This window comes from Protopterus annectens, chromosome 17.part0 (assembly GCF_019279795.1).
Source record: "Protopterus annectens isolate FY-2018-M chromosome 17.part0, PAN1.0, whole genome shotgun sequence".
Classification (NCBI taxonomy): domain Eukaryota; kingdom Metazoa; phylum Chordata; order Ceratodontiformes; family Protopteridae; genus Protopterus; species Protopterus annectens.
The window spans coordinates 549,348,881-549,372,821 of NC_056751.1; the positions used below are offsets into that span (position 1 = coordinate 549,348,881).

General features: G+C 36.4%; 1 protein-coding gene across 10 annotated transcripts in view; it reads left to right on the plus strand.

Moving 5' to 3' along the window:
• Positions 1–23,941, plus strand: part of BRSK2 (BR serine/threonine kinase 2) — a 2,790,504-nt gene that overhangs the window by 2,130,989 nt on the left and 635,574 nt on the right. The gene's annotated exons all lie outside the window — the stretch shown is intronic.

Consider the following 23,941-nt stretch of genomic DNA (forward strand, 5'->3'; position numbering starts at 1 on the left):
TTGTCATCAGATCCAGATCAAAATACAAAACGCTCAGTCTTTCTCTCTGAGAAAGTTTTAAATTGATAATACACAGTACTGCTGAGTCATTTCACATTACATAATTTTTATCACTTCTCCTTTAGTTCCCAGGCTAACAAACACTCAAAATTTACATTTCTTTGTAAGCTGCACCTGGCCAAGAAGCCACAACAATAAAAGACACTTTTACATGTAAAATCTAGTAATTATCTGTGTCTTAAACAATAGAAATAATTTATTATCCCAGAAATCCTGTCTCCAAGCTTAAGATCAAACACAGTTGTAATTCTTTACTTAACTTTCTTCCAGCAGTGTGCACTGTGGTTACATTTTTGAAGCTCAGTACAAAATATAGTTTAATCATAGCATATAGTTCTCTTTACATTTGTAAAACAAGCCTGTGGATTATATTAATGTTTACAATGACATAGAATTATCTTCACAATTCTATCTGGCTAGACTGGTGGCCTTTCAGTTTATCACAGACCCCATTCATAGTATGATTAAAGTTCATAAAATTAGTATTGTTTCAGTCTTTGATGTCAGCCAGAAGTGCTGCTTGCAGCACCCGCACTGTGCCCAGCAGTGACTCCTCCTGCAATTTGTATGGAGTTGCATGTATTGGTAACATATCTTAATATGATTGTAGATTCTTTTTTATAAGACGCATTGCTCCTTCTACTATTGGATCTGTCTGGGTATCATTCTTCCACATTGCACTCATTTCTGCCTGCAAATACTGATATTTTTTGACTTTGTGTCTCTTTGTATGCAAGAGACTGTAGTCACTGGGTGTGGCAATTTCCATGATCAGTGCTACTTTTGGCTTCTCTTCATGGACCACTATATCCAGTTTTCTAGCATCTTTCTTTTGAACTGTTGGTAATGGGTGATCCCATGTGATATAAACTTCATTTTCTATGATGCTTTGTAGCTCATATTTCCAGTGTTTTTCAGCTACTTCAATACCATAATCCCCAGTGCAACAGTCTTGCCACATTATTATGCCTTCCAGTATACAATCCTTCTGCCATTAGTATGTCACAACCAGCAATGAGGTGTGTGACTGTTTCCAATTTGGTCTTACCAACCCTGCATTTATCCATAATAATGACAATGATGTTGACTCAATGTTTTTGTGTTTAAGTTCTTTTTATTTGATATCTTTTTCTTTCTCATCTGTCTTACTGTTTTGAAAATAACTGAAATACTGCAACCATTTTAAAGCATAGTACATATAAGAGCAGCCATGAGGTTCTCAAAATCCAAAGCAGGCTGATAAGCAGTACCATAATTCACAAAACAAGCCACCCTAGGCAAAAAATATATACAATATATAATGAAAAATAAATATTTGATGTCATATTCTACTAGTGTATTGTTTTCTTGGTTGACTACCCTTTTGTCTGCTTAATTAGTTTAATTTTTAATTTATAGAAATCCCATTATAATAAAATGGATGCATTTTATATGCATGGTTATACAAATAATTCGGTCTTAAATTTGCATTAAGGAAAGCTGTTCAGGAAACTGTTAGTTGTGTGAAAATCAGTCTCATAACTTACAGTGCAATGAAGTATTCTATAATTTCTCCAGAAATGAGACTCTTGCCATGCGCTAAATGCTTGGCAAGTGCTTACTCACAACTGTTACATTCCCCAAAACTTCAGTGTATTGTTTTTATTCTATCATCTCATGTTCTCAAACAGGAAGTGTACTCAGGTATACTGGAAAGTGATTTTACATAGTAAACAGTAAATATTCATTCATGGTAGAAAATCAACAAAGAATAGTAGCTCTAAACACTCACGAGGTACTTCGAAAAAAAATCTGATCTGAGTGAAAATTTTGAAAATCTCTAAACCTGGTTGCTCAAGTTCTTCACATATTATGTACAGTCTTCTGTCTTTTTCCATTTCCAGAATTTCTCCTACAGATTCTAAGGTGTTGCCATTGCCTCACAAACCACAGTCATATGAAGATTACTGCTACAGGGAGGCTGGCACTCTGCAGAGAATCGTGCATTGTTAATGTCAACTTATGATGATCTCATAGATGTCCAAAGGAAGAAAGGCAATATGACTAAATGTATCTTCCACAAAAACAACAAAGGGATAAACACCAGAAAGCATACAACCCCACGAAATGTTAGAAATATCCAAGCCTTTAATAAGTACGCAATGCTTTTGAGCAACCAGCTGTTTATCAATGTGAACAAGAACAGCTCAAGACCATGGACTCGTATGAAAAAATGTTAACATTAATTATTCAGTCAAGAAAGATAATTAATAAAGTACTTCATTTAAACACAGCCTCAATTACATCTTAATAAATACAGTTCATTTAATATCCTGTTTAGTTACTTCCTTCATAATATAACATATATTAAACTTTCATATTCTATTAAATTTTAACTTTAATACTAGTTTAATTCTGAATGCAGTATTTGAGCCAAATAAATGATCAGCTCAGAAAAGGAAAATCCATTTATACTCAGCACATTCCCTAGATGTAACTATTCCTCCACCTGTGATCCCATAGATACTTTAATGAAAGGTTCAAGCCTGCATGTTAAGCATTTGTCAGGGTCAACATAATTTAGACAGAGGTAGGAAAAATTTTAACATGTAATGCTGAGTGTGAAAAACTGTTTAATCAAATTCAATCAAGAGTGAAATGGGTGATAGAGTGTGATGTTAAGCACTGTGACAAGCAGACTAATTATAGGTATAACAATGCTGGCAAAGTATGAACAATTATCCAGTAAAAAGGTTAATTATTTAAGTCACAATGCTTATGATGTTAAAAAGAACAGAAACAAAACAACCATGGGTGTAATCTGTAGCATTTATTTGCATATATCCATAATATACTCACACTAATATTCTTTAATAATAAGGAAGGGTGGTTCTTTCTGATGTGCGTATTTCCTGTTATTACACATGTTCAATTTAGACATTGTAAGAATGTATATGTTCTGCAACTGTATGCAGAAAATAGTTTAAACTTCATATAAATACATTTTTTGTGATCTAAACTGCAATTTATACAGTCTTTTGAAAGCCTAAAGGTGAAGTGTTAAGCAGATCAAATGAAGCTTTGAAGGCATATTGAGATTCCATTCCCATACCTTTACCTTTTCTTCTGACAGCCAGAGGAATGACACAGTAGAACCTCCGGGTAGCATTCAGAGCCCATGCATGTATGGACATATCTTTATCTATGACACTGAAGTACAGCTAAGGTTATAGGCATTTCACTTTTACTGCATTTCGAACCACTTTCTAAAGCTTCTTACAGCTGGAAGGCGTTAGTTGTTCAGAGCATCTTGACAGCCTTAAGGTGAAGTTTTAAGCAGATCACAAGAAGCTTTGAACAAATGCTAAGAAGCTTTTGATGTAACTTTTTCTGGTATTGAAGAAAGCTTTAACAGTATGGAATAATCTGAAAGTTATGGCAATGTATATTTGGCAAACTGAAAAGATACCTTTGTTTTAACAAACCATTTTTGAGAGTATTTAGAAACTTCTAGGTAAACAAAGCAAAATAATAATTTTATTATAAGTGTAGACTGCTTCATTGGGGAAGTATGTATCTGCATACTATAGGCTGACCATTACTGCTGAATTTCAATAAAATAAGGGGTCCTTATTTAAAAAAAACTTTGACACAGTTAATTCTGTGTTAAAATAATAATTTGAATGAACTATTGGGAAAAGTATAAGCTGTGTCAGTTAGTTTGATAAAAGAAGCAGCATATTTGTTAACATCAGTAGCACAGAGGTTTGCCTTGATTGCAGCTCTGGTAATCTGATTGTGATTAGCAGGTCTTGCTAATGCCTATATAGCGTATCAGTGATATTCTGATACAATGTATTGCACAATATGGAGTCAGTGATATTCTGATACAATGTATTGCACAATATGGAGTCAGTGATATTCTGAAACAATGTATTGCACAATGTGGAGTCAGTGATATTCTGATACAATGTATTGCACAATGTGGAGTCAGTGATATTCTGATACAATGTATTGCACAATGTGGAGTCAGTGATATTCTGATACAATGTATTGCACAATATGGAGTCAGTGATATTCTGAAACAATGTATTGCACAATGTGGAGTCAGTGATATTCTGATACAATGTATTGCACAATGTGGAATAGGTTCATAGGTTGGTACTAGGCTATCGGCCCTAGGGCCTATACAAGCCGAGCCATAACAATTCTCTGGCTATTTCTTCCCACAGTATTTACTTCCCTGGACCCTGTCTAGCAGGGCGACTGACGTGATCCCCGAGGTGAATTTCCTATCTCCCATCCATTCATCAAGGCTCCTTTTGAAGAGGGCCAAAGAGGCGCTCTGCTTGAAATGTATGGGCAGTCTAATGCAGAGTCTGGGGAGTCTCTGGGTTAGGAACCTATCCCTCCAGCATGTTTTGTTCATTGTAATAACAAGGTTTAGATCCATGGAGCATGCGTCTCTGAGGGATTGGGGTTTCTTTAAGTGTAGCATGTCCAACAGCTCTGGGTTTGACATGGCCTTGTATGTTAAGCAGAGATCACCTCTGAGTAGCCGATATGCAACAGAGTATAGGTGGAGTTTTTTAGATGGTCAGCATAGGGCATCCGCTTTAGGCCTATGACTCTTTTAGTGAGGTATTTCTGCGGCCTTTCCAGTTGTTGCAGATGTCTTGAGAGGTACACACCAAACGGGGTGTTGTATTCTATAATAGGTGTAATGAGGGATGAGTACAGTGGGACAATGACCTCCTTTTTTTCTGGATGAAAAGCCCTTAGTGTTGAGGTGTGCAACATAGAAGGATTTCCTGACTGTTGTGGCGATGTGGTTATCGAAGGTGAGACCACTGTCCCTAAGTCTCTTATCACACATTCGGTGTTTAGTGTACTGCCACCTATGTGGTAATTCATGGTACATGTTTTTTCCCCAAAGGGGATAGCTATACATTTCTTGGCATTGAGCTTGAGCCCATGGTTCTGGCACCAAGCATCTGTTTCTGTAAGGCCCTTTTGTAGAATATCCATATCATTTGGGGATTCAGTAATTGCTCCCAGTTTGCAGTCATCTGCGAACTTTGTTAGCCAGAGTCCCTAAGTGTTGGCCAGTACTTCAGAGAAGTAGATGCCAAACAAGAGTGGTCCCAGGACTGAACCCTGAGGTACTCCACTTGTCACATGTCTGGAGATGGATTTGGAGTTGGCTACTTTTACAGTGTGGGTTCTGTCAGTAAGCCAGATGGCAACCCATCAAGTGATGTAGGGATTAATGCCCAGCTTAGTAAGTTTATCTATGATTCCAGAATGGGAGATGGTGTCAAAGGCCTTGGCAAGGTCCAGATAGGCTGTGTGGACCACCATACCCTTGTCCATGGCTCTGGAGACTGATTTGAAGAAGTCAATCAGGTTCAGGAGACAGGATCGGCCCTTCATGAACCCAAACTGCATGGGGTCCAGTGTTTGAAGGTTACCAATGTCTTTGTTTATAAGTTCCATGATAATATGTTCCATGGCCTTGCAGGTCAGGCTTATCAGACTGATGGGGCTGTAGTTCCCGGGATCCAAGGTGGATCCCCCCTTGTGGAGTGGGGTAACTGTAGCTGTGTGCCACTCAGTGGGCACAAAGCCTGAAGTGAGGCTATGATTAAACATGACACTTAGGTGAGGTGCCAGTTTATTTTGTAGTTCATGTAGTACACAGCCTGGGATGTCGTCTGATCCCATGGATGCTGTATTCTTAGCTTTGGAGAGTGCATTTTTTACCTGTGTGGCCATTATTACTGGAATTTGGCAATCTTTCGGTACTGAGATGGGCCCTTTAGGGGGTGAGAGGGGGGTGTGGTTTGCACTGAATTAATCTGCCAGGATATTGGCAATATCCTTGGGATCAGTATATTTAATGCCATTCTGTTTTTGCTCAGAGCAGTTCTGAGCATTGCCATTTAGATTCTTGACATAGCTATAGAATGCCTTGTGGTTGTCTTTGGAATCTTTGGCAATTTTATTTTCATAACTAGCTTTGGAGGATTTTATGAGGGATCTCAGCTTCTTACTGAGGCTGGTAAGGGAGTTTTTTGCATCCTGGGATTTTCCTCTCTTCTGCAACAGTTTCTTCCTTTTGTTGTAAAGTTTGTTTATGGCAAGGGACCACCACATTGGCTTCTTTTTTTGGAGGACAGCGTCTTGGTTCTATTGGGGATGGCACAATTCATGCACGAGTGGATGTGCTCGTACAGTGCCTTGGTGTAGGATTCAGCAGTCAAACTTTCAGTTCCCATCTGCATGGGTGTCATGAAGTTTGTCACTTCTGACTTGAGTAGCATGAAGTTGGCTTTGGAGACGTTTTTTACGGAAGTTTCCTTACTGGGGGGTGGGGGTGGGATGTGGATGTCAAGGGGGATTAGCTTATGGTCAGACCTGACCAACAATGGGGGTGACCATAGGTGTGGAGCATCGATTTCCCATGTTGGTAATGAGCAGGTCTAGGATACTGGAGCCCTTGGTGGAACAAAGGATTAGTTGATCCAGGGCATTGGAATTTATGAATTCCAAGAACCGTTGGGCAAAGGTGTTGGTACACGAGTAGTTTTCCAGTTAATGGCAGTGTAGTTGAAATCACCCAGTATTAGGGTGTTTGGTTGTATCTTAATATTTTCCAGTATGTTTAGAAAGATGTAGTGAGAATCTTGGGGCATGGTGGGGGATCTGTAGCAAGCTACAATTTGGATTGCAGTCTTACCTAGTGTTAGTTACACCTGGAGAATTTCAGACGCATTGTGTTGGGCAACTAGCCTGGTGGTGTGAATATCCTTGGTGAATATAGACACTCTTCCACCTTTACTGTTTTGGTCCTGGTTTGGTGGCCAAAAAGTGTGGTAAAAGTTGTAGCCTGGTATTGCAGGGGTGCTCTCTGGAGCCTTGAACCAGGTCTCAGTTACTGCACAGATATCGATGTTCTCCCTTTTTAGGAGTGCCTCGAGAGAGTGCATTTTGAGGTTTAGACTTCTAGCATCGGTGACACTCTGATACAATTTGGAGTCTGCTATCATCTCTCTAAAGCAGACAGTTTGACCAGATACAGCGATATATTAAACTTAACATTAATGCATGAAAACACAGTATAAGCATTTTTTGCCACAGATGCACATATGAAAAGAACAACTAGAGTAATCATGTAAAAGAAATACTGTCCACTGGGGTATAGTTTTCTGTTTAGCCACACAGGTACCGTTTTTTTCCTCCATTAAACACCTTTTAAAAAAGTGAAGTAACGCAAAGAATCTCAGGACGTAATTTGTATTAATTTATGCAGTCATGAGTACCATCCATGGTATGGTTTCACTCCGTTGCCACTGTATGACATGCTCCACAATGCAATTTTGGAGAAATTAAACTGCATTGAATTAACACATTTTCCATATCTTCATCCATATCATTGTATAATGGGGCATTTTGTTCAGTAAGTCCTCTTAAATCGCCATCCGTTCAGTATTTTTTTATATATTTTTTTTTCAGAAGTTGTTTTCCATTCAAATCCATATACAGTCATGTGGGATTCATGTAGGTGTGAGTTATAATCTAGACTCTTGAGCATGACAAATTCTTTTTCATACAAGTTAATTGAAGTAATTTTTATCCATCTCCTCCTTTTTGGCAGCAAGAAATTAAATGCCATCTTATGACAGAGACCAGGAGATGGGATATGCTTAGCAAGATAAAAAGATGTGTGGCCAGTAAAATTATTTAAAATGTAAATAAGTAAATACATTACCTGTAGTTAAAAGAAAAGTATATGCATATTGTGAGTATACATTACCAGTTGTTAAAGGAAAAGTATACGCATATTGTGAGTATACATTACCAGTAGTTAAAGGAAAAGTATACGCATATTGTGGGTATACATTAACTGTCTTTCGGCTTTTCCCGGTTAGGGGTCGCCACAGCGGAACTCCGGTCTGCTAATGATTGGCAGTAGATTTTTACGTGCTGGCTTGCCGGGCCTAATGCACAACCTTCACCGAAGGAATGCCCATTCATGCATGTTGACATACAGAAGACGCTCTAACTGAGAATTGAACATGCAATATCTAACTGTGAGGCGACAATGCTACCGCAGCACCACCACTGCAGTATATTTTACCAGTAGTTAAAGGAAAAGTATATGCATATTGTGAGTATACATTACCAATAGTTAAAGGAAAAGTATACACATATCGTGAGTAATGAACAGCACTGGTCAGCTATATGTTATGGCAGAAATAAGAAATGCAGATTTGCATTTTTTAATACTTAAGACATTTAACTGAACTCACTTTTTAAAATGTTTATCTCATCTTTAGATAATATATTTACATTGAGTTCCTTTTCACTGGTTGTTTCTACTGTTATGATTTGTCTGTTATTGTTCACTAAAGAAGCTGAGGCAACAATCAGGAGTCCATATTTCAGCTGAGGTAGTAGACACCATTTTCAATGCCAGGATAGTTCTCAACTGTACAGAATTTCGTAGAATGTCCAGATTTTTGCCTCATATTTTGGTCTATTTCTCATAAAATTGCAGTTGTCTGGCAAATAATTGCCTAATCATTGAGGGGTGAAGTCAGAAAATAATGACAGATGGGGGATTCAAAGATGGCTGCCATTCTGTAAACACTGCTGACCTGCAGCTCCTCAATAAACCTGAGTCGATACCAAGAGGTTTGAACATCAAATTAAAGTAAAAAAAGATGCATCTACACTTAATTAATCTATAACCAGGAAAAAAGTGGAAAAAAAGTCTTTATCTATCAGGATTCCAAGTGATTAGCTAGCCAGCTCTGAAGAGAGAAATAAACAAAGGACTGTCTGCATTCTTCATTTTACCTGTCAGCTTGGGGAAAGGAAAATGTCACAAGAAGGAAAAAGCATGGAAACAACTACTACCAAAACAAAGCTGTCAGAATTACAGTCACCAGTAAAGGATGGGAGTGCGAAAAAACAAAGAATTACTGGACAGCAGGAACAACAGAAACCAAAGACTAGATCTAAATATGATCAGCCACTGAACATGGACGACATCAAACATGCTTTGTTGCCTATACAAGAAGCTTTAAAGGACCTGACTACTCAGATACAAACTTTTGGAGTTGCATGTAATCAGTTGCTGCAGAGAATGGACAAAACAGAGGCTAGAATTTCAGAAACCGTGGACAAAATAGACTTGCTGGAGAAGAAAACAAAGGTACATGATGTGGAGTTACAAGCCATGCAAAGCAAACTTACTGATTTAGAAGCGAGGTCTAGGAGAAATAATATTATTATTAGAGGGATCCCTGAAAACATTCAGTATGCAGAGCTAATATCAACTATAACACAAATACTTGAAGTTTTGTTAAATGATGCTGATGGAGTGAAGCAAATTGTTATCGAAAGGGCACACAGAGCACTGAGAGAGGTACAAGCTTCTAATATGCCTAGAACTGTATATGCTAAGATATTGAACTTTCAAGATGTTAGCAAAATACTTTTTACTGCAAAAAAGAATGGTGGCTTTGTTATGTGGAAAAATAATAAAATATCTCTGGCTCAGGATTTACCACTGCAAGTTAGGCAAGCTAGGCAGTCTTTATCAGCATACTGTAAATTTCTGATTGACAAGCAAATTAAATTCCAGATGAAATATCCTAATGTGCTTACATTTATGGTGGATGGGATTAAATACTCTGTTTCTACTAAAAACGAGGCAAAGGGAGTGTTTCTGAAGGTTTTTAAAGTTTTACCTGCATCAGAGGGCTGAAAGAAACTTCCGTTGAGACTGGCATGCTCCTGAGGTCAGATCCAGTATGTACTGTACTTCGAGGCTTAGGTAATCCTTTGTTCCCTGCTTAAGTCGTTTAGGCCTCTGTAAAAGCAATAAAACTGTTTGTTTGCGATAATCCGAGGGTCTGCTGGCCGTTTTCCGAACTTTTATGACCTCTACGAACTTTTTTCGTCGAGTGGTAAACAGGAAATCTCTTGAATGCAGCTGAGAGTGTGGATTTCGATGTAACACTTCTGTGGTCCGGCTGCGAAAGCGGTCCCCCGTCGCGAGTATTACTGATGGTTTCCTGGTTTGAGAAGCTGAAAAGAACTGACATAATGTGTTAATGTTTTCTTTTAACAAGTAAATAACATTAGAATATGTATGTGAAGCATATAATAACATCTGTTTTTCCTGTTTCTTTTTCCTTATGCTTATAGTTTTGAAACAAGTTATATTTGTACAATATCTGCAGTGGGTGCAAGGTATAACACTATATATATGAATATAAATAGGTAAGTAGTGGCTATTGGGTGGTGTTAATCAGACAACTAATGTCAGTATAGTTAGGAACTAAAGCATGCAATTGCAAAACTTTGATAATTGGTAGTTGCAGGCACTGTGTATGGTACAGAATTATAATGTGGAATGCATTTATTTTTTTTATGTCTTTTTTTTTGTTTTCTTTTTCCTTTCCTTCTCTCTCTCAATAGAAGTGGTATATAAATAATGATTGTAACAAAAAAAAATTGTTTATTTTATGTCTTCTGCATAGAAATGCTTAGTTCAATTTATTTAGTATTGCCTAGTTTTAATTCTGTAGAATTGTTTAGTTTAACTTTGTCAATTTCCTGTTTGGAGCTTTTCTCCCCGGGCCTCTACTGAAAATGGACATATATCCAGCTAGACTAGCCCGGTCAACAAATGTAAAATAAATGTAAAATAAAATAAATAATAAAAGAGGTATTTTGGGTAGGTATAAGTAGCTAGTTAATATATTAAATTTTTTTCTTTAAATGGTAATAAAACCTTACAATAGAGATTTGCTTAATTAATAGTTGGAACATAAGCTGTAGAGCAATAGCAGTGTTTGTTAGGGAATGTTTAGTTTAGACTTTGTAGTAGCCAAGTTAGAATATATAGGTTGTAAGTTTAGGAAATGTTTTAAGTTTTATTACATGAAGCTTTTAAATATGTTTGTGTTTTTAACCTTGTTCATGTTTTTTCACATACCAGACATATATAAGTCCTGGTCCAGGGGTAAAGTGGGTAGGCACTGGCTGGGGACGGGATGTAGGAAATGCTTCCAGATTATGTTTAGTATGCAGTTAATACATATCCATTGGATAATTTCCCTTTTATACTATTATTGGATAACTAGACCTGTCAATGTGGGAATTAGACTCATGGAACGTTAAAGGGCTCCAGAACTTGAAGAAGAGGAAGCTGTTACTACACATATTGCTACAGGACAAAGCACTGTTTGCATTTTTACAAGAAACACACTTGTTAAATGATCAGTGGGATGATATTACGAAAAAGAACTGGATTAGAGCGGTAGTTGCATCAGAAGGTAAGACAAACAGTGCTGGAGTAGCCATAATTATTAAAACTCAATACAAAGACAAGATTTTAGACTCTAAAGTAGATCAAAATGGGCGATGGTGTTATGTTATTTTATCGGATAATGCATTTGATAAACCTCTTTTACTTTTGAATATATATGCACCATGTAATGACCAACAAAGTTTCATAACATCATTATATCCAATCTTAACACAGTATGATGGTTATTATTTTATTGTGGGTGGGGATTGGAATACCTATCAAAATCCAAAGTTGGATAGGTCTTGTCCACAAAGAGCATTTAATAAGCAGGCCGGGATAGCATTAAATGACTTCAAGGAAGATTTTCAATTATATGACCCCTTTTGTTATGCACATAATATTAATAATGCAATTAACTTTACCTTCTATTCACCATGCCACAAAATGTGGTCTAGGATAGATTTTTTCTTCATATCTAAAGCATTAATTAATTTGGAACCAGTAGTGGTTATACATACTCGATATCTATCAGATCACTCAAAAATTTCGTTAAGGTTTTCTAAAGATTTAAAAGATACAAGAATGCATAGAGGTTACAATTGGTCACTTAATCCAAATCTGTTAAATGAAAAGGCTATAATAGATGGAATTGTAAAATATCTGAAAGGTTTAACAGATAGGATGAAGCTTCAGGAACATACTCCTGATATTGAATGGGCAGCAGCTAAATCTCAAATTAGAGGATTTCTTTTGCAAAAAGCCTCCTATTATAAGAAAAGGCAAAACAACGATATTCAAAAAATAGAAACAAAAGTGAAGCTACACGAGAAAGAACTGATTCAGAATTTTAATGCTCAAACAGAGAAGGAAATGTTGAAATGTCAAAGGGATCTTTTCTTGCTGCATAATAGTAGAGTAACACTTCAGGAGCATAGGTGTTTAGTGAAATATGCCAATAATGTTCAAATACCGTCAAAAGCATTGGCAAGGATTATAAATAAATCGAAAACAACTGTACATATTTTGGAAATACAATGCAATGACACAGTGTATTCTAAAACTGAGGATATTATTGATATTTTTGAAAAAATCTATACCAAGGTTTATGAGGGTCAAATTGATAGGTCTATACATAAACAGAATAAAAGATTCTTGCAAAAAATTAATTTTCCAAAATTAGAAGAGAGTCTGCAAGGTGATCTGATTAAACCTATATCTTCAGAGGAAATAGTATATGTAATTCAACATATGAAAGTACATAAGTCACCAGGTCCTGATGGTTTGACAGTTGAATTTTATAAAGAGTTTGCTGATAGTTTTGGTAAAATATTGTCTCATGTATTTAACTATATAATCAGAAATAAAATTAGTGACCCTCACCTTAATGCGTCAAAAACAATCTTTATACATAAAGCTAATTCAGACCCCCAAAGCCTGGACAATTACAGGCCAATAGCATTAATAAATGTGGATATGAAAATTCTAACTACCATTATAGCATGTAGATTAAAAAAGATTATGATCCATTTTATTTCTAAGGAACAAGCTGGATTTATGGCAACTAGACAAACTAGTGATAACACACTTACACTACATAATATGATGATGTATGCTAAACAAAACAACTCTAATATTTATGCCCTTATAATAGATGCTCAGAAAGCATTTGATAGAGTGGATATAAACTTTTTGTTTGATGTGTTGCCTTATTTCAATATGCCACAGGAATTTATTCAGATACTACAAATATTATATAGTAATCTGTATACTACGTTATATATTAATAGGAGTTATTCTAAAAGAATACAGATTAAAAATGGTACACGGCAGGGTTGCCCTTTGTCCCCGTTATTGTTTAATCTTTATTTGGAACCTCTATTTTTATATATTAAGCAAAATCTGTATCATAATGCACCAATACTTTATAGGAATACATTAGTAATGTTGGCATTTGCTGATGATCTTATTATTTATTGTACAACCCCAATTTCTGAAAGTGAAAAGATATTAAATGTTATAAACGAATTTTCAGAAGTCTCTAATTACAAAATTAATTTGGAGAAAACTAGTATTTTCCCGTTAAGAACCCCTAAACTTTTTTCATTAATGTCCCTGGTGGGGAAGATATCATGTAAAGAAAATATCAAATATTTGGGTATTACCTTCTCTACGGATAATAAGGACTTTTATAGTAATAATATTAAACGAGTATGGGAACCAATAGTAGCTGATTGTGGCAGATGGAGAAATTTAAGACTACCGGTATTGGCAAAAGTATCAATAGTGAAAATTAATATATTACCACGAATGTTGTATATCTTTAGGTCTGCTCAAGTATCAATTACAAAGACAGTTTTTAAACAAATTCATAAAGATCTAGCTAAATTTATTTGGGAGCCAAAGAAAACTAGAATATCGTATGAGAAATGAATGACCCCGAAGAGTAGAGGAGGACTTGAGTTACCGAATTTTGAAGTATACTATTTAATTGTGAATGCCAACAGGTGTTTAAGAATTGCTAATTACGAGGTAATTAGTACAAAGTGGATACCAACTTGGGTGGTCTTGAATTACAAGCATATTCTAGATCGGAACATAAATCCTAAAGCCTTACCCTTTTTGGATAAAAGTAGTTTGATAAAGTATGGGATTATGGACCACTTAAAAACATATGTGTCATCTTTGCAAAATTTATTCCAATCAGTAAACTTGTTGCAATATATGATGGTTTTTCAGCCTTTCCATAGGAATCCCAATTTTAAACTAAATAATCAGTTGATTGATCTTAGTAAATTCCCATTAATAGTTAATTTGACTCTGATTGATGTTTTTAATAAATTTCATTTATCGGCTTCAAGTTAGACAGGAATTGAATCTTCCTAAGAGTTATATGGTTGTCATGAGACAAATCAGAGAACTTGCTCTGAGTCATTTTGAAAACTTTAAACCGGTAGTCGGAATTGTGGATAAATGCTCTGAATTGTGGCAGGCTCTCCAACAGGAGGTCAAATTTATAACAACAACAAATAAATTAATTAAAGATTTAAAATTCCAGCATAAAATTCTGTTGTCAGGGTATTGGGTAAACAAAATGACAGTAGCAGATAATCAGGTATTAAAAGCAATTGATTTAACAATAAAATCGGTCTCTTTTCAAAAGTTGATGTATACGCAGTTGATGATTTGGAATAATGCTTATTATACTCGTCTTAGGCTACATAAATTTAATCCTAGGAATTCTCCAACTTGTCCATATTGCACAAATCAAACGGCGGGTCTTCTTCATATGTTCTGGAGCTGCAAGTGTATATATAAACTTTGGAACTCTCTTAGAACACAACTACAAAAGATGGGTTATCAAAGTTCAACGTTATCATGGGAATTTATGATTCTACATGTTCCTCCAAGGGAGCTCTCTAGGTCACAAACTATAATATATATGAATATTTTTTTGCTGATGAAGTTATATATAGCTACAAATTGGTTAGAACCAGACAAGACATCATGGGATAATTTCAAGCTTGTGGCTATAAAGCATATATTAGCACATAAATTACTCCTGAAGCAAAGTAACAAAAATATTAATAACCTGAAAATATGGGAAAAGGTTTTTAACATTATATTAGCATAATACTCTTATTGGGAAGATATTAAAGTTTGGATGTATATGTGGAGGAACCAATGCTTTGAAAACATGTATGATATGTATGGACGCAAAGTACTTTTACAAATGTTTTGGCTTAGTTTTTCTTCCCTGGTGTCTTCTTTTTTGGATTAATGACGATTTTTATATGGAAGCATTTCATGTAGATATTGTATATAGTTTTGATAGTAATTGTAGTGAATTATGTGTGTGATTTTATTGTATTTTGAAAATATATATCAATAAAAATTTATTATGGAAAGAAAAAAGAAAATAATGACAGACATTTTAATTCAGGCTTCATACCCTTCAGAAAAGTCATGCTAGTACAAAACTTGTTATTCTATCAACTTTCTAAATTTGTAAGAGCAATGTTTAAAAAGTGCCCCTATTTTGGGGCCTTTGTGCCCCCATTATTTATGGGTTTATCCATATTTTGTGCTTTAAGAGGTTGAGAACTATGAGCGGCAGCTCTGCCTCTGAGGGTAGAAACCATGAAGTCTTCCTAACCCAGAAGAGGAGTTTAACTTTTGATTTGTTAAGTTTCATCGGGTTATGAAATGTATGTGTTGGGTCTAACTAAATTCCTTTGTATCTGTAACATTGAATAGTTTCTAACTGTTCAAGAAATAAATTCTCCTCACCACTACTAAAGACACCGAGGGTAGACAAATGAACAAAGAAAAAAGACCTTGGGTGTCGTCCACAGCTACAGGCTTCAGACTGTTAAAACACAATTTATTAATCGCTTAAAAAGTGAAGATGACAGGATGTAAACTTCACTAGAATATGGTGAACTGAAAAAAGTTAAGTATCCAAGCAGTTGTCATCCACAGCTTCAAACTTCAGGCTATTAAAACTCAATTTATTGAAAACTTAAAAAGGGAAGCTGACAAAATGCAAGCTTCACTGAGATGCTAAAATAATTAGCCTAGTAATTAACATCCACAACTTCAGGCTTCAAGTTGTTAAAGTACAATTAATAGATGCTTTGTAAGCAAAGTTGACAAAAACATATACTTCACTGGAGTGTAAAAAGCTGATGAAATTGTCCAAACGATAAGCGCTTTCGGCAGATGCCTTCTTCAGATTGTATAAAAGTGTGGTTAGCTCTTCCTGTTTATAAAGGAAACACAATCAAGAGCTGGTAGCTAATTGTCTCTGGTGTTCTTAAAGGTACAGGACAAAAATAAATGTTCAAAGTGGAGATTTGTCTCCTATAATGTAGTTCAATGTTAAAAATGCTAGAATCATGTATTAATGTTTGGTAGGTTTCTTTTAGATTTTAGAACAGGTCTGATAGGTACTATTGTATTAAGACCTGGGGGTCGATTGGCTCTAAAATTGTTGATCCAAAAGATCTCTCTCAATTCTGTCCTGTTATGGACATCTCATTCCCTGATGTTTTGGGTGACCACTTCCACTGCTTTGAACAAGAAATTATGCGTAGGCTGGACCAATACGTGTGCTGCTAAGGCATTATGTGGAACTTTCTGATCAATGTCTCTGACATGTCATAGAATATGATCCTTTAATCATTTGGTAAGTTATACCAAGATAGAAAGCTTGGCACTTGCGATAGGTAGCCAAATAGATAATATGGCTAGTAGTACAATCAGCATAAACATCGAAATTAAAGTTACGTCCAGATACTGGGTGGAGAAAAGTATTACTAGTATCTAAATAAGGACAAGCTTTGCATCTGCAGTATTTAAAAGTACCTTTGCGGTCTTATAGTGGACCACCACGTTTAAAGCCATCTTTATGGCATAATAATCTCTTGATATTCTTTTTATTCTTATAGAGAAACCTGGGTCTCTCTCCAACGATGTTCTTTATTTTATCATCTGCTGTCAGAATCGGCCAAAATTTCCTGATCAATTCACAGACCTGTCAATTGTCTGAACTGTAAGTGAGCATACATCTAAGTTGTTGAGGTGTTGTGTCATTAGACTGTCTTCATGAAGATTGTTCAGACCTCTCTGAGTAATAAGGTTGACCTCTTTGCTTTCTGTAGGTTTGCACCTGTGAAACTGGTGGAAAATTATTTTCCTGGTAAGCCCTATCCTTCAAATATCTACGTAGATTGGATTGGTCTTCCAAGAATTCCTCCAAATCAGTACATAGTCTTGAGACTCTTAAGATTTGGTTGTCAAATATGTTATCAAAAATATGTCTTGGGTGCATGCTCTGCCTGTGTAAGAAATGATTTTGCCATGTCTCTTTCCTATGCACCCCAGTAGAGAGACCTTGAGTTGGATGTAAACGTATCTTGACATCCAAGAAATCTATGACTGAGGATGAGTGTTTCATTTTGAACTCAAGGAAGTCAGTGCTGTTGTTAATGAAGCTGACAAAAGATCCAATTGGTCAATACCTCCTTTCCATAAACAAAAAACATCATCCACAAATCGCCCATAATAGACAAGTTCATTCTTCCAGATATTTCCATCACTGAAGATTGTTTTAAATTCCCACTCAGCCAAGACCAAGTTTGAATAACTGTTGGCACATGGAGTTCCCATGGCCACACATGATTCTAGCATTTTTAACATTGAACTACATTATAGGAGACAAATCTCCACTTTGAATATTTATTTTTGTCCTGTGCCTTTAAGAACACCAAAGACAATTAGCTACCAGCTCTTGATTGTGTTTCCTTTATAAACAGGAAGAGCTAACCACACTTTTATATGATCTGAAGAAGGCATCTGCCGAAAGCGCTTATCGTTTGGACAATTTCATCAACTTTTTACACTCCAGTGAAGTATATGTTTTTGTCAACTTTGCTTACAAAGCATCTATTAACTGTGCTTTAACAACTTGAAGCCCGAAGTTGTGGATGTTAATTACTAGGCTAATTATTTTAGCATCTCAGTGAAGCTTCTTGCATTTTATCAGCTTCACTTTTTAAGTTTTCAATAAATTGAGTTTTAACAGCCTGAAGTTTGAAGCTGTGGATAACAACTGCTTGGATACTTAACTTTTTTCAGTTCACCATATTCTAGTGAAGTTTACATCCTGTCAGCTTCACTTTTTAAGCGATTAATAAATTGTGTTTTAACAGTCTGAAGCCTGAAGCTGTGGACGACACCAAAGTTTCTAACTGTTCACCTTTATTGTGGGAAAATGTTCAATTAGTGGAAAATTATCTAAGTTTATGCATGGTCCCAAACATAATTTCTTTGTTTTTCTTTATAATGAGGACAATTTTTTTTTTGGTTGAAAGAAGTACATAGTACTGGTAGGTCTTGCTCTGTGTAGTCTTTTATGAGTATGTGTGATGGCCCAGGTCTGTAGATCACACAGATAATGAAGAATGATAGACAGTAGGTAGAGGTCTAATGGGAGTTTATTAATAAACAGGAGTAATAGTATGGAGGATAAGAAAGACCACTGAGAGACCCCTTTGCTGTTAGGGACTGCTGGTAAGAATGTGGCTCTAATCTTTACTTTAAAGCATCTGCAAATGTGCAAGTCTTTGAAGCATATGGATTCTTGTTTGCTTATACCAGCTGCAAGAGTGATTTTAACAGGAATGTGCATTCTACTGTGTCAGGCACTTTGGCTAATTCAGTAATGATAGCCCCAGTTGAAAGTCTTATTTCCCTGTTTTGTAGGATGTCATTGATTAAAGTGTGGTCATTGTACTTCATTCTGCTTAGAAGCCATGTTGGTGACATGATAGGATTCCATATTTATTTTATTTAGTTTTACATTTGTTGACTGGGGAATTTCGACTAGACACAAAGGCTCTTTTTCTTCACTGGAGGCCCAGGAAGAAAACTCCAGTATATGCAGTACAAACAAAATATTTTAAGTTATATAATATCAACAATGTCAGGAAGAATACAATTAAAATACATTTTACAATGTCAAAATAGATAAGATAGTAACTATACAAACAGTAGTAAGGCTGTTTATACTAATTATATTCTATACAGATATAGTTAAATAACTATGCAGTACGACAGATGTCACAATACAGAGAACTGAGTTATTTACAAAGGATGGAAAGAAAAAGGTTGATTTAATTATGAGTTCTAAACGAAGTGAGTGGTAAAAGAGTTGAGAGTCATAGGTAGAAGGTGAGGTGGGTGAGGACACAGTGATAGTAACAATAGAGGAGAGCGGAGGTATAGTAGAAGAGAAGGAAGAAGCAAAGATGTTATACTTATCCTGGAGACCAGAAGACCTATAGAAGGAGACCTATAGTTTTGAAGGAGATGTGCTAGTTGGTTGTAAATTAGATTTTTTTTTTTTTTTTTTTTTAAGTATATTACCTGAAGCCATTATCTGTGATGGGAGGGTAGACGTTTTGAGGACTGGTATAACCCTGGCTATTTTACGGTGAGCTAACATGAAACATTCTTTTGAGGAGCTGCAGGATGTGATCTTTACTGAGGACTATAAAGTAAGAGTAGAAAGACCCTCATTCCTTGAGAATGCAATTGTGATAATTTCCAGATTATTTGGTTATGTCTTTGTGGAGTTTCTTGTAAAGCAAAATTTTGATGAGTCAGTGATGATTTCACTGGAAATAAGAGGAGATGTTGAGGAGAATTATTCTTAGAAGATTGAAAGAGTCATTTAACCACATGGTATTCTGATTGCACTGTTTTGTATGAGATTGAGACTATACAGCCTGATCACCCCCTACAAAAATCTTAACACCTTATGCTCTTCAAATAAACTACTAGCTTGCATAAGTAAATCCAATAACATGGCAGGTGACTGTCTTCTCAAACACAGTTGGGAAAAACTGGAACCTTCTACCTAGTGAACTTACATCACTATCCTCTCTAACACTTTTCAAACAAAAACTAAAAATTCACCTTAAAACACACTGGCTATGCCCTTGTAACCCTGACTAACCTTTGACTGATTTTTATTAACACTTTTACTTTTACTACCTGTCTTTGACTAAGTTTCTTGTTCCTTATTACCAGAGAAATCAGGAACTGTAAATTAAGTAATCATCTATAAGCTTACTTCTTCAGAATTATTTATCTTATGTGATCTCCTAAATTGTATTGTCATATTAAATGAGCTGTAACAATGTATACAAATACGTACTTTGCCTATATTATTGTAACCTTTATTACTGTTACAACTATTTTGATTTTTCTTTGGAGCTTTTCTCCCCGGGCTTCTATTGAAAATGGATACATATCCAGTTAGACTAGCCTGGTCAACAAATGTAAAATAAATAAAAATAAATAAAAAATAAAATAAATTTAGGTGGCATATAGGCAGTTATGTTGTTAACTAGTCTCCAAAACGTCTGTTGTTTGTATAGAGTTTTGGTCATGTCACTAAGCTTTCATTGTGCTCTCTAGAGGCTTTCTTGGCCAGGTTTACTACTAGTTTGAATTGTTCCTGATTTTTCTCATAAGGTGGTCATTCTAGGTTTTTCAGGCATTGTCTGTAACTTTGTAGAGAAATTTAAGTTCCTTAATTAGCCACATGTTATTTACTTGTTTTAGGACTTTAGTGACTTGGTGAAAGTATTTTTTTTTGGACTTTCACAAGCACAGTAGTCAAGTACTTAGCTACAGGGGAAGGGATCTTTATTTGCCAAGAGGTAATCCCATTGCAGAATTGACAATTCTGTTTTTAGATGTTTGATTCTTTGCTAAGTCTTGGGACATAAGGCTATTTGTGAGGAAGGAGGTTTATTAATGTGAATTTTAATGCAAAAAGTAATATCTCAGCAGAGTCGTTAATACAAGAACTACAGCCTGTCAGTTTGAAGAAAACAGTTATCAGCTTTGTGAGGGTATACACCACTTTTGACTCCTTTAATAGCTGCTTCCCTCAGAGGAAGGTGTGGGGGGGGGGTCTTTCCACACATGACTATATTTGGAGAAGTATCTTCAAGGATGCATGGACCAGGGAGATGGTGTCAAATGTCTAAACAAGTCCCTTCCTTTCCCCTTCTCAGATTCTGCCTTTGTTCCTTGCTGGATGTCTCTCAAGTACCATTGGTGTAGAGGGACAAAGCTCTGAAAACAGGCCAGGCAACGTTTGATTCAGCTTGGATGCTTGACAAAGTTGGTAGGGAAGATGGGTGTGCCTATCCTTCCGGTGAGGGAGCACTACTAGTCAAATGTTGTAGCAGCATTTTGGAAAAAGAGGTGGGCTCACAAGTTGGTGACATGCATGAGTTCACCAGCCACAACTGGGTGGCAGCCTTCAGTGGACAAGAACATGGGAGCATTAACTTGAATAGGAGAAGGCACTGTGGCCTCTAAAGTAATACGCATCATGCATCTATCTGCATAGGGGAGGGGATAAGCTGACTAACATTGTCCTCATTGCTGAGATGTTAGAGAGAATAGAAGCAGTTCTTTGTGTCTCCCCCTTCATGGCTCTCACCCTAATGGATCTGAGGAGATCCTCAAGTCTGATTGGAAGAGACTTGATGATTAGCAGACATGAAGGCAAAATGCATGCAGAAAAAAATTTTAGTGGAGAAGATGATGTCCAAGTATCCCACATAAGTGCTATGCAGGTGGTCCATCTAGATTAATGAGGTTAGAATAAACTCCAGGTACTTTTTAAAATCCATAAAGTCAAGGGAGAATCCATAAAGTCAATGGAGAATCCATAAAGTCAATGGATCTCAGGCCATTTCAGGATCCCAACATCCTAAACATGTCCAGTCCCCAAAATGTTCTTTTTCCATGATTGCAGTGTAGTCTGTTCACATAGGCTTATTCAGAGAAGTTTGGATGTGCTGTTTGAACCTATGGAATATTCACCAAGGTCTCCAGGTGGTTCCTGCACTTCCACATAAGAGCTAGTCATTTCCATTCCTGTCCCCTTGCTGTTCAAGAATCAATCCATTGATCTTCCCTCAGCCCCCAGGGAGTGCACCCCTCTAGTAACAGTATACCTGAAGTTCCAGAAAGAGAGGGGTTTCTGTTATTCAGCTGACTGGATCCTGGATCAGTTCTTCAGGGACTTGTCTCATTAGCATAGGATGTGCCTTATCAGATTGTTTAACTTCCTTGTGGTAGCAGTTTGTCTTCTTAAATCTCAGATTTAACTGGTTCAATAATTGACTTATTAAGGCTGCTGCTTGAATGCCAAGCTTTATTAGGCTTTTCTGCTCATAGAGAGAAGGAGGGAAAGAGAGTGAGTTTAGTTTGGTTTAGACAATTGTTTCTAGTCCTATATTCAAGTCCCTAGTAAAATATGCATAGTGTTATGGGTTACATGGTTGCTACTATTTTAATCATTCATCATTCTAGATTTCATATGAGAATCTTGCAGTAGGCCCTGCTCCTTCACTGATCTCAATATTTGATCACTTGTCTGTGACAGTCAAAGCTGTCTAGAGCGTGTCACTATCCCATGTCTTGACAAACCAGTCATGTATGTCGTGTTGTCAGATGGGGGCACTTTGAAAGATACACAGCTCAAGGATATGGTCACCTTATTAATTTCATTTACATATCAGTGTAATGGAGATGAAGATGTTCCTATTCTCTCGCTCTTACTGTCTCCCCAGGTCTCTCACTCCCAAGTGGTTTCTTTTGATTCAGTAGGAAAGCATTACGAGAGGGAGGAGTTCCTTTTTTTTCTCCTTAATCCAAGAAGCCATGCAAGTTTGGCAGTGAACAATGTACATGGAATGATGTATCATAGCCACTCATATTCTGAGAAGGGTCAGTTCTCTGGTTGACAGCTTCAATCACTATCTCTTGATGCCTCAGAAGTGTCCCCTCAGTCTGTCAGAAGCCTGATGGATTTTCTAGAAAATGGTGTGAGTCACTCTGCAATCTGTTTAAATCTCTTACTAATGCCAAATGGTGTACCTTTTCCTCACCGATTCCTCTGACCAATGGCAAAACAAGGGTGACTTGCTCTGTCTTTGACCAAGTGGTAGTATCTGTGTTTACCCCTATATCTTCTGATGATGAAGTTGATACAGAGGACCCAAGTTCACCAGGCCAAATTGATTCTGACATCCCTTTTTTTTGCCAAGGCAACTTGGTTTCCACTTCTCTGGTAGTTCCTTTTCTGCTCTACAAGATGATGTTCTCCAGGAAATAATGATTCAAGCTGTAAGCCAGAGAATTGACTCCTTCCAGAATATGACAGGCTATGATATATCATTCCAACTACATCGCTCACTGTGGGTAAACCCAATCTGAGCCTTCTTGCCATCATGTTGACAGCATGGCTGCTCTAATTCCAATAGTAATAAGATATCAGGCATTAAGGAGAATGTTTAGGCAGAAGTGTCAGGATGTATTTCTTCTAGAAGAATTATTTCATACATTACTTTTATGTAAGTTAAGATATAAAAATACAACTGTGTTCTGCGGAATTATTTTAGGCATAATACTGCAACTACTTCTGTGCAAACTGAGATAAGAAAAGCTTAACCGTGCTTTGTTTGTCAGAGTGTGATGTGAACTAAGGCATTTTCAGGTGTACATGAATAAGAATGTTGTTTGAAAAGAAGCATTTGTAGAGAAATATAAGAGAGTGTTGTGAGACAAATAATACTGTGGCCTCCTTCTATGATACTATGACAGTATTCTAATAAACAGAGCATCATGAGGCATAAGGAAATGAACATGTGAGAAGTATGTGGTCAGAGTTAAGAAAGGGTTGCACACTGAGATACTGTGTAGATAAGAAACTAAAGTTTATTGGATTATGTAACAATAAGCTAAAAAGTGTAAATTCTTCCTGTGAATAGCACCCATGACCCTCCAGGAAATGGGCAGTCATTACTAAATACAATCCTGGGTATTGACTAGAGTATCTATGGTAATGCATTGGGATGAAATGGCTAGGCTTGAAATGGCCACCAGGTCACTAGCCTAGTAACTGCCTATGATCCTACTATCCTATGAGAACATTCCAAAGGAACCACCTAAGCTGATGGAGTCTTGCGCTTTTATGTATATAAAGCT